The 11,494-nt window shown below is 35.9% G+C and overlaps 1 long non-coding RNA gene across 1 annotated transcript; it reads left to right on the top strand.

The window, feature by feature from the left end:
• Positions 1-5,268: 5,268 nt before the first annotated feature.
• LOC130054560 (uncharacterized) lies at positions 5,269-9,276 on the top strand. Its single transcript, XR_008802852.1, has 3 exons — positions 5,269-5,674; positions 6,973-7,088; positions 7,226-9,276. It is a non-coding gene; the product is annotated as an uncharacterized LOC130054560 (long non-coding RNA).
• Positions 9,277-11,494: the final 2,218 nt, after the last annotated feature.

Raw genomic sequence — 11,494 nt, 5'->3', positions numbered from 1 at the left:
TGGCCGTTTCTATGGTATTCCATACAGGCAGCTATCACATTGCATTCTGAAACTAAAGCAATGAAATCACTGATGGCGTGATAGTTGAATTAGACCATTCCTGCGATTCAGAGGATTCTTCAGTTGGTATACTGTAATTTCATAACTCTTAACACCATGATGCTGCGACATTTGATATCATTAAACCAAAAATACATCGAATAAAGCATATGTACTTTTCGAACTCTTTCTTTCACCAAGTGATTACCGCCAACATAAATTGTTATCATGTCATTTTCTGCATCATTTCTGAATTTGACAAATATTATGTAACCATAAAAGGTAGCTGCAATAATGTAGCCCTATCCATTTTTTTTTTTATTCTGACGTTTTCGGGATAGGGCTACAATTCCATAGGATCTCCGTAATGGTGCAAAATAATTTTATGAATAACCAATATTAAACTCTGTGTATTAGTCCCAAATGTTGTTTACACCAAAAGGAGTACCAACTTTGTGCTCGGGCATGTCTGATAAAGGTGTTTTTCATTAGATATAATGTACAGCATGCAAAATTCTTCGTCTGCTCCGCCATGTTTGTTATCGCGAGATCTCGTAGGCGGATCTAATGAAAAACCTAAACATTGACAATCAGCGCGAAAATGTAGTTACTCGAGCCACTTCGACAAAGAAACGAAAATCATAATGTTGCAGAAAGAATTTACACTCTGCTGTTTGGTTTTTAACTTGATATTAAATTCAAACCTTTTCAATACCGACGAAATAGCTTTCGCCTCCATACTTGTCCATTGATGTAAATACTACCTTATATGGCATATGCAAATGACTTGACAATCGGAAGTTGAAACTTCAGTACATCAAACATGGCGCACAAATATGAATCGAGAAATTGGAATTGATCGAAATTGTTGAAAACGGTAGAATAGAGCCTCACAAATCTTAAGTTGCAGGTTGTAAATTTATATATTGACTAAGAAACATAGAATATCATTTTATTTACGTAAAGAAAGTCAGGAAATGTTTAGAATGAGCGCAAATGTTGCGGGAGTGAATCACTCCCGCATTTGCACCATTACGGAGATCCTAAGGAGTTGTAGCCCTCTCCCTAAAAAAAAAAAAAAAAAAAAAAAAAAATCAGAGAGGGCTACATTATTGCAGCTAATAAAAGGTAACTCATGAGAGTAGGAATGAATCCCTTTTAAACATATACAATCTTTTCTCAGGGACTTTTAAGAGACAAACTCTGTGTATTCTCGCGATGAGCAGGGATGCATCTTCTATCCAAATTGTGAAATTTCATGGTCAGGGATTATGCTTGAACGGGGCTTTGTAGTTCATATAACGAAAATGCATTTTCTTTTAAAATATTAACTCCTGGACATCAAACAACCAAAGTACATAGTGATCATGATGAGAGGAACTTCAACCAAAATTGGGAAATACATGTCCCCAGGGTCAGGGGTTGTGATTCTGGGGCGGGTATCTATCGCTCATATAATGAAAATGCGGTTTATTTCTTAACACTCGTGTGTTTTTACTCCTGGACATCATCCAACCAAATTAAATATATAGTTATAATAAGGAGAGAGTCTCTATATAAACTGTGAAAATCCGTGGCCTCTTAGGTTCAGGATTATCGTGGTAGACGGGGCAATCTTTAGAATGCTTAACTAAGGTATTTCTATTGATCAGCAACATTTGAATGTCAGTTGTCGAGGTGCATGGGAGATACAGAACTCACAATTCTTTGTTATGTAAACAAGGCTCGTGCCATGTTTTTGTTTACATATATTAAATATACTAATAAAAGTTTCGTTTAAAGCAGATTTTTTTTCTATTTACATGTTAATTCTTAACACAGTTAAACATTTTCTAGTGTTTGGCACATCTCATTTTGTTTTAAACATGTTATTTTCAATGAAAGGGAAAGGCAACCCTAACCATATTGCTGCCTTTATGAATAAAGTATCACTTACTGATATCGTAAATCACAGTCTTTAACAACAAAAATACTTGCTTAACAATTAAATCAATATTAATCTATCTTATATTTCAAATTACCCGCCGCTAATAGAGCGGCCATTGAAGTTTAATTTATTACGTCACACCGTCGGTTCCGGTTTATTTCATCAGCAGTACTGTAAACATGAGAAGTCATAAACAGTTAAGTTTGGAGCCGTATAGATTTGAGCCCGTTCTTTCGCAAGAAGAATTTAAGAAAAGAAGACGTTCAGTCTAGTCGCAGACCAGGCAGGTGGTATTCGTTTCTTCATACATGTAAATGTCTCAAATTTCAACTTGTCATTACGCAAATGATGGATCCACAGTCTACATAGTATTTTCTTTTCAAATAACTTTGTTGGGTCAAGAATTTCGGGAAAAAACTTTTCACATCTCCCCTTTGCATTAGTGTAATTAACTGCTTGACAGGAAGGCATCCACATATTTACAATGTATTCGTAAAATCTACCACATGCACATCTTTGATGATCTTAGAATCCCATCAAAACCGGAATAGACGGTGTGACGTCAAAATTATTGATTTTTGTGGTCTTGAATACAAAAGAGTTCCGCATCGTGGCAGCCTCTATAGATGGCGGAAATTTCAATTTTTAACGTTTTAAAATTAGTAATGAAGCTTATCTAGGCCGTATATCAAAAGAATAGTATGACAAATCTTTATCATATAATTAATCCTATCATTTATCATGTAAATTTTTTTGGGGTTGCCTTTCCCTTTAAGCAATCTAATGTAAACAAAAACATGACACGAGCCTTGTTTACATGACAAAGAATTGCGAGTGCTATATCTCACTTATAACTCAACAACTGAAATTCAAATTTTGTTTGATTATTAGAAATATTTTAGTTAAGCATTGTAAACAATAAAAATGGAAAAATAAAATTTGAAAATTTCCAGTTCAAATCGTGTCCATGTGCCTTTAAGTAAGAATGCATTGTTTTAAAATCGTCGTCTTGACTTTGGACATAGTAATAATGAAGAAAGAAGTGTCCATCATTCATATCCCCGTGGTCAGGTACTTTGATGGTAGAATGGGGCTCTTTGATTAATATAATTAATATGCAATATTTCTTTAAACATGTTCTTTTAAGTCTTAAGACATCAAACAAGAAGAGTTATTAATGAGTTAGAGGTATCCAAGGAAACTGAAATTTATGGTCCAGTGTCAAAAATACGGGTCCCTGGATGAGGCTAGGTGGAGCATCTATTTAAAAACAAGAGGTACTGTGAGCAATGCTCACTAAGAATACCCCCCCCCCCCCCGCTTACCCCAATCTCCCAAAGGGTGTTGGTAATAGGTATAAACTACCTCTTTTCTGAGTGCAAAAAACAAATGGCATGACAAACCGAACCATATTGCTACTTCGATGTCCAGTGCGTTTGACCTTTTGACCCCAAAATCGATAAAGAACATCTTCATCCCATGGGTAGTCCACATGTATGATATGGTGACTGTAGGTGGAAAGGATAACGCTTTAGAGCCCGGAAACCATATTGCTACTTCAATGTCCAGTGCGCTTGACCGTTGACCCCAAAATCGATAGGGAACATCTTCATCCCATGGGTAGTCCATATATATGATATGGTGACGGTAGGTGGAAAGGATAATGCTTTAGAGCCCGGAAACCATTGCGTCTACAGACGGACAACCCGATTCCAATATACCCCCCCCCCCCACAACTTGTTGCGGGGGGGGGGGGGGGGGGGTATAAAAACCATTGTATTTTAAAGAATTTTCTCCTTCTAATATTCATAATCATATAGCAAATTTCCAGATACAAAGTGTTTGTATGAGGCTGTTGGACCAAAGTTAACAATTTTAATTCTGTTTCGACAAAATGCATTTTGCCTCAGAACTCGGTCAATAAATGTTTTGCTATATATTTTACTTTTATATTATCACCGGTCGACAGGGGATGCTTATTCCTCCTAGGCACCTGATCCCACCTCTGGTGTGTCCAGGGGTCCGTGTTTGCCCAATTATCTATTTTGTATTGCTTGTAGGAGTTATGGGATTGATCACTGCTCGTTATCCTCACCTTTCATATTGTGCTTCAGTGTTTGCAACAAAATTTGATGCAAATTTGGTATATGCACACTGGAGATTAACTTGTCTTGTCTGTAACTGTCACGAACAAATGCAAATTACATACTGATTCAGTCTATGCTGAGGAAGAAAGTGTGACAAAAAACCATCATAGCATTCCACCATATTCCTTGACCAGTCCCACATCAAATCTATTTTGGACAGCTCAGTAAAATATTACATATGTTAATCTTTACCTAGTATACATTTAAATAGGAAACATTTTAAAGGTAAAACAGATAACAATATTTGTTTTCTCAAATCTAAATTATGCTTGCTGATACCTTCATTTGAAGGGTCAAAACTTCACAAACATATCATTTAATATATCAATTAAATTTACTTACAAACATGTACCCTGATGTAGAACCCAACGTTCTTTCTTTTCCCTTTGGACCCCTTCTTTAATTCCTCCAGAGAAAATGGGGGTTTCAAAGGAAAATAATCTTTGTCTCGAAACTGGACAGCTTCCATTGAAGTTGGTCCTGACCATCACCATCCAGTCAGCAGCGTTGCTGATCTCTTCTACCTCAATGTAAAGTGAGGAATTACCAGCGAACGCCCTTTGAATTCTTTCTTTCTTTAATATAGATGTGCAAAAGACCAGCAATCTTTAAAGTGAATCAGCACTAGTCAACTAGATCATTAATATAAATTTCTTTAACAGTGAGATTATGTCCCAATGGCTAATGTATCATGCATATTATCCATTTTTGAAACTTTTTTGGCTAATTTAAAAGGTTTAAAAATTATCTGACCTTCTGTATCACATCAAGACAGTGATAGAGTGCTTACAAAAAGGCATTTACAATTAAGCTGGGTCCTGAATATGCTTTCCACATTGTAAAATAATTCCTATCTCCAGTCCTGTCTGTGATGTTTTATAGATAGCCTCCCTTTTTCTGGCCATTTTCACTTTCCTATCTAAAAATTTACTTTTAAGATATTCAAGTTTTGACTGGACTTCTATATGAAAAAAATAATCCATTCTTAACCGAGTTTGATTAGTTTTAATGTTGACAGATATAAAAGAAATGACATACAGTGTTTAAACAACAATACTTATTTGTTTAATTGTCCCCCACCGCAACGTGGAAGGGGATATAGAAATACCGGTGTCCGTCCCACTTCACTTTGTGGACGCAACTCCTCAACGGATTTCGTTCATATTTTGTAGGATTGTTAGTCACCATATGAAGATAAGTGTTTTATGGAGTAATAAGATCGTCTGCCTTTGTCACATGCCTCCTTTGTCCTGGTTAGAGATTTGAAATGAGAGTTTTGAATGATCCCAAGGTGATTGTAGTCACTCTTTACAGGAATGATTTCATCGCCCACTAACCATTGATTTGAGACGACATTGTGTGATTTACCGAATACTATAATACATGATTTTTTAGCGTTGAAAGAGAATCTCCATCTACAAGAATAATTGTATGCTACATCCAACATATTCTGTAGTGAGTGCGGAGTTGACGATAAACAGGCAATATCATCTGCGAGAGTAGGAGTCGATGACTATATTATGAATTCCGAAGTTTTTATTGATGTGACCAAGTTCGTTAAGTAAGTCATTGATATAAACTGTGTATAAAAATCCAGATAAGACACCGCCTTGCCGTATTCCTTGTTTAACCGGAAACCAGTCTGATTGTTGGTAATTTACAATTACAGCACTTTTGGTATCGATGTGGCAGTCGTCTATCAATGTCCATAATTTTCCCTTGATACCTATGTCGTTAACTTTACAAAGCAATCCTTTTCTCCATACTGTATCAAAGGCTTTTCGGCTGTCTAGAAAGCAGGCATATACACGTGATCCGTTTTCAATGTGATGTAAGATTGTTTCTTGAAGGTTAAATGCAGCTGTGATCGAACTTAAACCTTTATGAAAACCTTGTTGTTGAGGACTCGGGTATTTCTCTTTGAATGTTACGTTCATAATCCTTGTGTAGATGATTTTTTCAAAAACTTTGAATATAGTAGACAATAATGAAATGGGTCGGTAGCTGTCAGGAGAAGTTTTTTGTTTGTTTCCACCCTTGAAAATTGGTACTATAAAACCTTGTTTCCATCCAGAGGGGATTTTACCTAGTTTTATTATGTTGTTGAATAATACACATAAATATTTTGATAATACACTTTTTCCATGAATCAAATGTTCCGATTGAATTTTGTCGGGCCCAGGGGCTTTTTTGATTTTAATAGTGTTATAGAATCAACTACTTCCTTTTCTGTAATATATCCACCTGGAAGATCGGCAGAATTTTGAGTTTCTTGTATTTTGATACGATTGTTTTGTCGAATGGTATTGTTGTAAAATTGATTGTCATATATTTCATTTTGTCCGTGCTCGTACACAGTTGAGAAGTATTCAGCAAAAACTGAAGCGACACTTTCAGGTGTATTTCCTACTCTTTCGGCAAACTGTATTTATGGATATAACTTTGTTTGGCGTGGTTTTTGTCGACGAATTAATTTCCAAAACAATCGAATGTCGATTCCTGCAGCGTTGTCGATATCTTCGTACTTTTTTCGAATAAAGTCCTGGGAGGCGCTTTCTTGACATCGTCGGAAATGGCGTTTTGCACGTTTATACTCAGCATACGATATGTGCTGCATACCCCGAGGTCTTCCTTCTTTTACCCATTTGACTCTAAGTTTCATTTCGTTCTTATGAGCTTCATTTACTGAGGAATTCCAATAAGGTTTGGTATGAGGATTATATGAACACATGGGAATAGTTAGTTTGGCACTTTTTATCACAGCGTTAACAATTTCTGTTGAATATGTATTTATATCATTTATAATACAGACAACATGTTGTTTTCATCGAGCAGTATATGGTTTAAGTCTTTTTTCAGCTGGTTACAGTACTTGATCCTTGTATCTGTACATATTCTGTGCCACGCAGGCCATTTTGATGTGTTTGGTAATAATGTGTGTGGGTTTTCCAAAACTTCAATCTTAACTATTATAGGTAAGTGGTCTGAGGTGCTAGATATTATACCTTCTTCTATAATTGCATAATCTAAAACTTTTTTTGCGTCGGTGGAGGACATGGCTACGTGTAGCAATCTTGTTCAAATTAAATATTCGATCTGTTTTTATTCACAGGTTAAAAGACAAATGACACACAGGTCACACTGCTTCCTAGAATGATCATTCTCTTTCTGAAAAAAAAAGAGAGAAGACTTTTGACACTACAGGAACATGCATAGAATGCCCCTTATTATACCCCCGCAACAAGTTGTGGGGGGGGGGGGGGTATACTGGAATCGGGTTGTCCGTCTGTCTGTCCGTCCGTCCGTCTGTAGACGCAATGGTTTCCGGGCTCTAAAGCATTATCCTTTCCACCTACCGTCACCATATCATATATATGGACTACCCATGGGATGAAGATGTTCCCTATCGATTTTGGGGTCAAAAGGTCAAAGGTCAAGCGCACTGGACATCGAAGTAGCAATATGGTTTCCGGGCTCTAAAGCGTTATCCTTTCCACCTACAGTCACCATATCATACATATGGACTATCCATGGGATGAAGATGTTCCCTATCGATTTTTGGGTCAAAAGGTCAAAGGTCAAGCACACTGGACATCGAAGTAGCAATATGGTTTCCGGGCTCTAAAGCGTTATCCTTTCCACCTACAGTCACCATATCATACATATGGACTACCCATGGGATGAAGATGTTCCCTATCGATTTTGGGGTCAAAAGGTCAAAGGTCATGCGCACTGGACATCGAAGTAGCAATATGTTTCGGTTTGTCATGCCATTTGTTTTTTACACTCAGAAAAGAGGTAGTTTATACCTATTACCAACACCCTTTGGGAGATTGGGGTAAGCGGGGGGTATTCTTAGTGAGCATTGCTCACAGTACCTCTTGTTGTTAATAAATCAAAGTCAATATTTTCAATAGTTTTAATTTACCGATTATGAAGACTTAGATGTTAATTTTGACCTATTGGCTGATACCAGTACAATTCTACACAAAGATGTGTTCAACAACAAGGAGCCCCCATGGTTTTGAAAAAAAGTTTAATAAGGGGATCCTTGGAAACTTATTATACCCCCCGCAGGGGGGTATACTGGAATCACTTTGTCCGTCTGTCCGTCCGTCCGTAGACGCAATTTGTCCGAAGTTTATTTCTAATACCGCTGGACATATTTCATTCAAACTTTATGCACATCTTCTATATATTATGTAGTTGTGCATCTCCTATTTTCATTTGAAATATTTTAACAGTTATAGAAGTTACGCACATTTTCTTTTCATTTTGGGGATTGCGCACTTTGTCCAGAGTTTAATTCTAATACCGGTGAACAGATATGATTCAAACTTTATTCTCATCTTATATATATAATGTAGTTGTGCATCTTCTATTTTCATTGAAATATTTTAACAGTATGGAAGTTACGGACATTTTCTGGTTTGGTTGTACTTGTAGTAATAGACACAATTTGTCCAGAGTTTATTTCTAATACCGTTTTACGCTCATAAGTCAATCAGGAATTGAAGAAGTGGAAAGACGTTCAACAATGAAGTTCAACTACATTTCTTCTCATGAAAAGGTACCCTAGAATTCTTAAATTCAAAGCTATATTTTTCTCAAATATTTTGCATATGGGCTTGGTGCCAAGCAAATATGTGTGTGCACTATTTACTTTGCTTCTGTTGTAACTCATTAAACTCACATATTACACCTGTTTGCTTTATCATGTTCACATTTTACTCATTCTCATGTTCATATTCTACTCATTATGCTTTAAGCTAGCTAGCCTAAGCTCTTTCATCAACAAATCTATGTGATTTGCACCCACATTCATTTCCTTTCTTGATGTAAGATGTGAAATATGCATGATCTGTCTGCATTTTGTACTAGATGGCTACTCGTACTCAATGTAGATCCTCCTCGTGGTGGCACTGGTAACAGACATTGCAGTTGTAGCCATCTGTATAATTTTTTTAAAATGAGCTTCAGCTACAGGATTAATTTTTTGGGTTCATTTTTGATTATATATTCACTACAATGAATAAGATCATGCTTTTTAACAACTTCATTTTATATTAGGTATTCACTGCAATGGGACAGTCCGGCTGAAAGATCATGCGTCTTATCAATTTGAATTTCCATTTGATATCATATTTCTGTACAAGTGGTTATTTATGCTAGCCACTCATTTCACTGTATTTCTATGTAATGTTTGTGAAGGGTGGGGGGGGGGGGGGGGACACTTAATGAATAATTTGTGTAAATTACCACTTTTACAGTGTGCAGTTTATATGCATAGACAAATAATACAACTTTTTCTTCCATGTGAATGTTGTCAATATTCATATAGCTTGTGTTTGTGTCTTTTGTATGATCCAGCTGCAGTTTATTTGGTTTTTGAATTCCTGTAACTTGGTTTCAGCTTATAGAGACAAAAAAGAGATCAGCTTCCTCCCTCTGATGGTGGCAGAAATTTATTGTTTACAAAAATCATATTGCATTATTCATAGATATAACATTTCGGATTTCCAAATTTTTCGGCCGGAGCATCACTGAAGAGACATAAATTGTCAAAATATGCATCTGTGCATTAAATTGGTATTGTATGAATTTTACTGCATTTATTTGAATTTCTTGTGATAGTGATACCAGTAAAATTCAATTCCAAAACTTTTGTTTGCACAATAAACATTTTGGAATGGAAACTATACATTTCTGGCACAAGCTTTACTTGTAGTGGCAATCAGGTTTAACCAACAAACGGTTACATGATTATCATTACACTTTTACACTTGAGTCACATTTTTGGGGACTTCTTTCATTATTACTTCCATTTTTCAAAATGAAATTTGTTATAGGAAAGTATGGCATCTTCAGGAATAAGTACATGTAAAGCAAAGCTGCCTTGTTTTCTGAAAGAATCCCTGACAGAGGTCGACATCGAATTGAAGGCAGCTTGTTATGATGTGAGCAAAGGAAACAAGGAAAATGCTACTATTATCATCGAAAGAGTCAGACGAAAATTGATGGTATTAGAAAAGAAAACTGAGATAGCCCTCAAAGATTTCAAAAAAGTAGAAGAAAATGAACGGAAATCCCGAGATAAAGTGGAGGCAAATCTAAGAGAGCAAATCAAGGAGTTATGGAAGAAAAATTCTGCACTGTCAGCTGAAATTAAAGAGTTAAAGGAATTTGATGTCCTTCTTACAAGTTCTCTCCAAGAAGATGAGCTCGAAACACCAGAATCATCTCAACCACAGACAAGTCAAGATGTGCCAAAAAATCCAGAATTAATGTCACAAAGTCAAGATGAGCCAAAAAGTCCAAAATTAATGTCGCAAATTGATTAATGCTTGACAGTTTGTTGTGATGAAAAAACCAAACATTTCTATCAGGGCCGTAAATTACATGGAGGCGGAGGAGGCAGCTGCCTCCAACTTTTGAGCCAAAAAAAATTAAAATTTAAAGTTCATTGGAATTTATGTTGTTTCCAATAACTAAGAACATGATACCTCCCTTAAAAAGCATTCCAAATCTTTCTTTTAGAATGAGTTAGTCAAGTAACATCTTAGAAGGCCCTAGAATCAAGGATTTTGCACGAAACGTGTTCAGTGTGCACAAAATGTGCTCAGCGTCTGGGGGCCTGGGCGGCCCCCAGACCCCCGCCTAATTTCCAGCCTCCTCCAAATTGAAGGTTAATTCACGGCCCTGTCTATGATGACATTTCTGAAAATTGGATGTTAAGCAAACACCAAACTTTTTCACTTAGATATCTTAGTTGCTGTTTAATTGTCCTATTTACTAATATTAGCTTTGTTCTTTGATAGCTTATGAATATGTAGTATTCTTATATATATATATATATATATATATATATATATATATATATATATATATATGCAATTATAATGGGATGTCTCTTTGCTTTTTAGTTTGATTGACAGTATAGCTAAAAACATACCTTTTGACTTAGTAGATGTCTTTAGTTAGTTTTATTTCTCCTACATAGTGATATTAGCTCACAAAATGTAGTATTCATATTACTATTAAACTTGTGGCCTTGGTCTCAAAGGATAATTTCTTCTTTTTTTCACATTCACCAAAAGTCATGTTCCATAAAGTTAAAAAATATCTTTACATAAAACAACACACTATGTCACATCATTTATATTTACCCTATTTCTTTGTCTGCAAAGGTGAATTTTCTGGGGAGGGGGGGGGGGGGATAACTTCTTACATTATTGTTATCTGCCATTACTGGCCTTAAAGTGCACTTATTTGGTAGAAATGGCACTGTACCTTCATTACATTATATACATGCACACTGTAGTCAATGAATATATTTATATAAACAATATATCATATCAAAAACACCATAAGTAAATTATGT

Source organism: Ostrea edulis, chromosome 5 (assembly GCF_947568905.1).
Source record: "Ostrea edulis chromosome 5, xbOstEdul1.1, whole genome shotgun sequence".
Lineage (NCBI taxonomy): Eukaryota > Metazoa > Mollusca > Bivalvia > Ostreida > Ostreidae > Ostrea > Ostrea edulis.
This window is presented reverse-complemented; position numbering and strand designations above follow the sequence as displayed.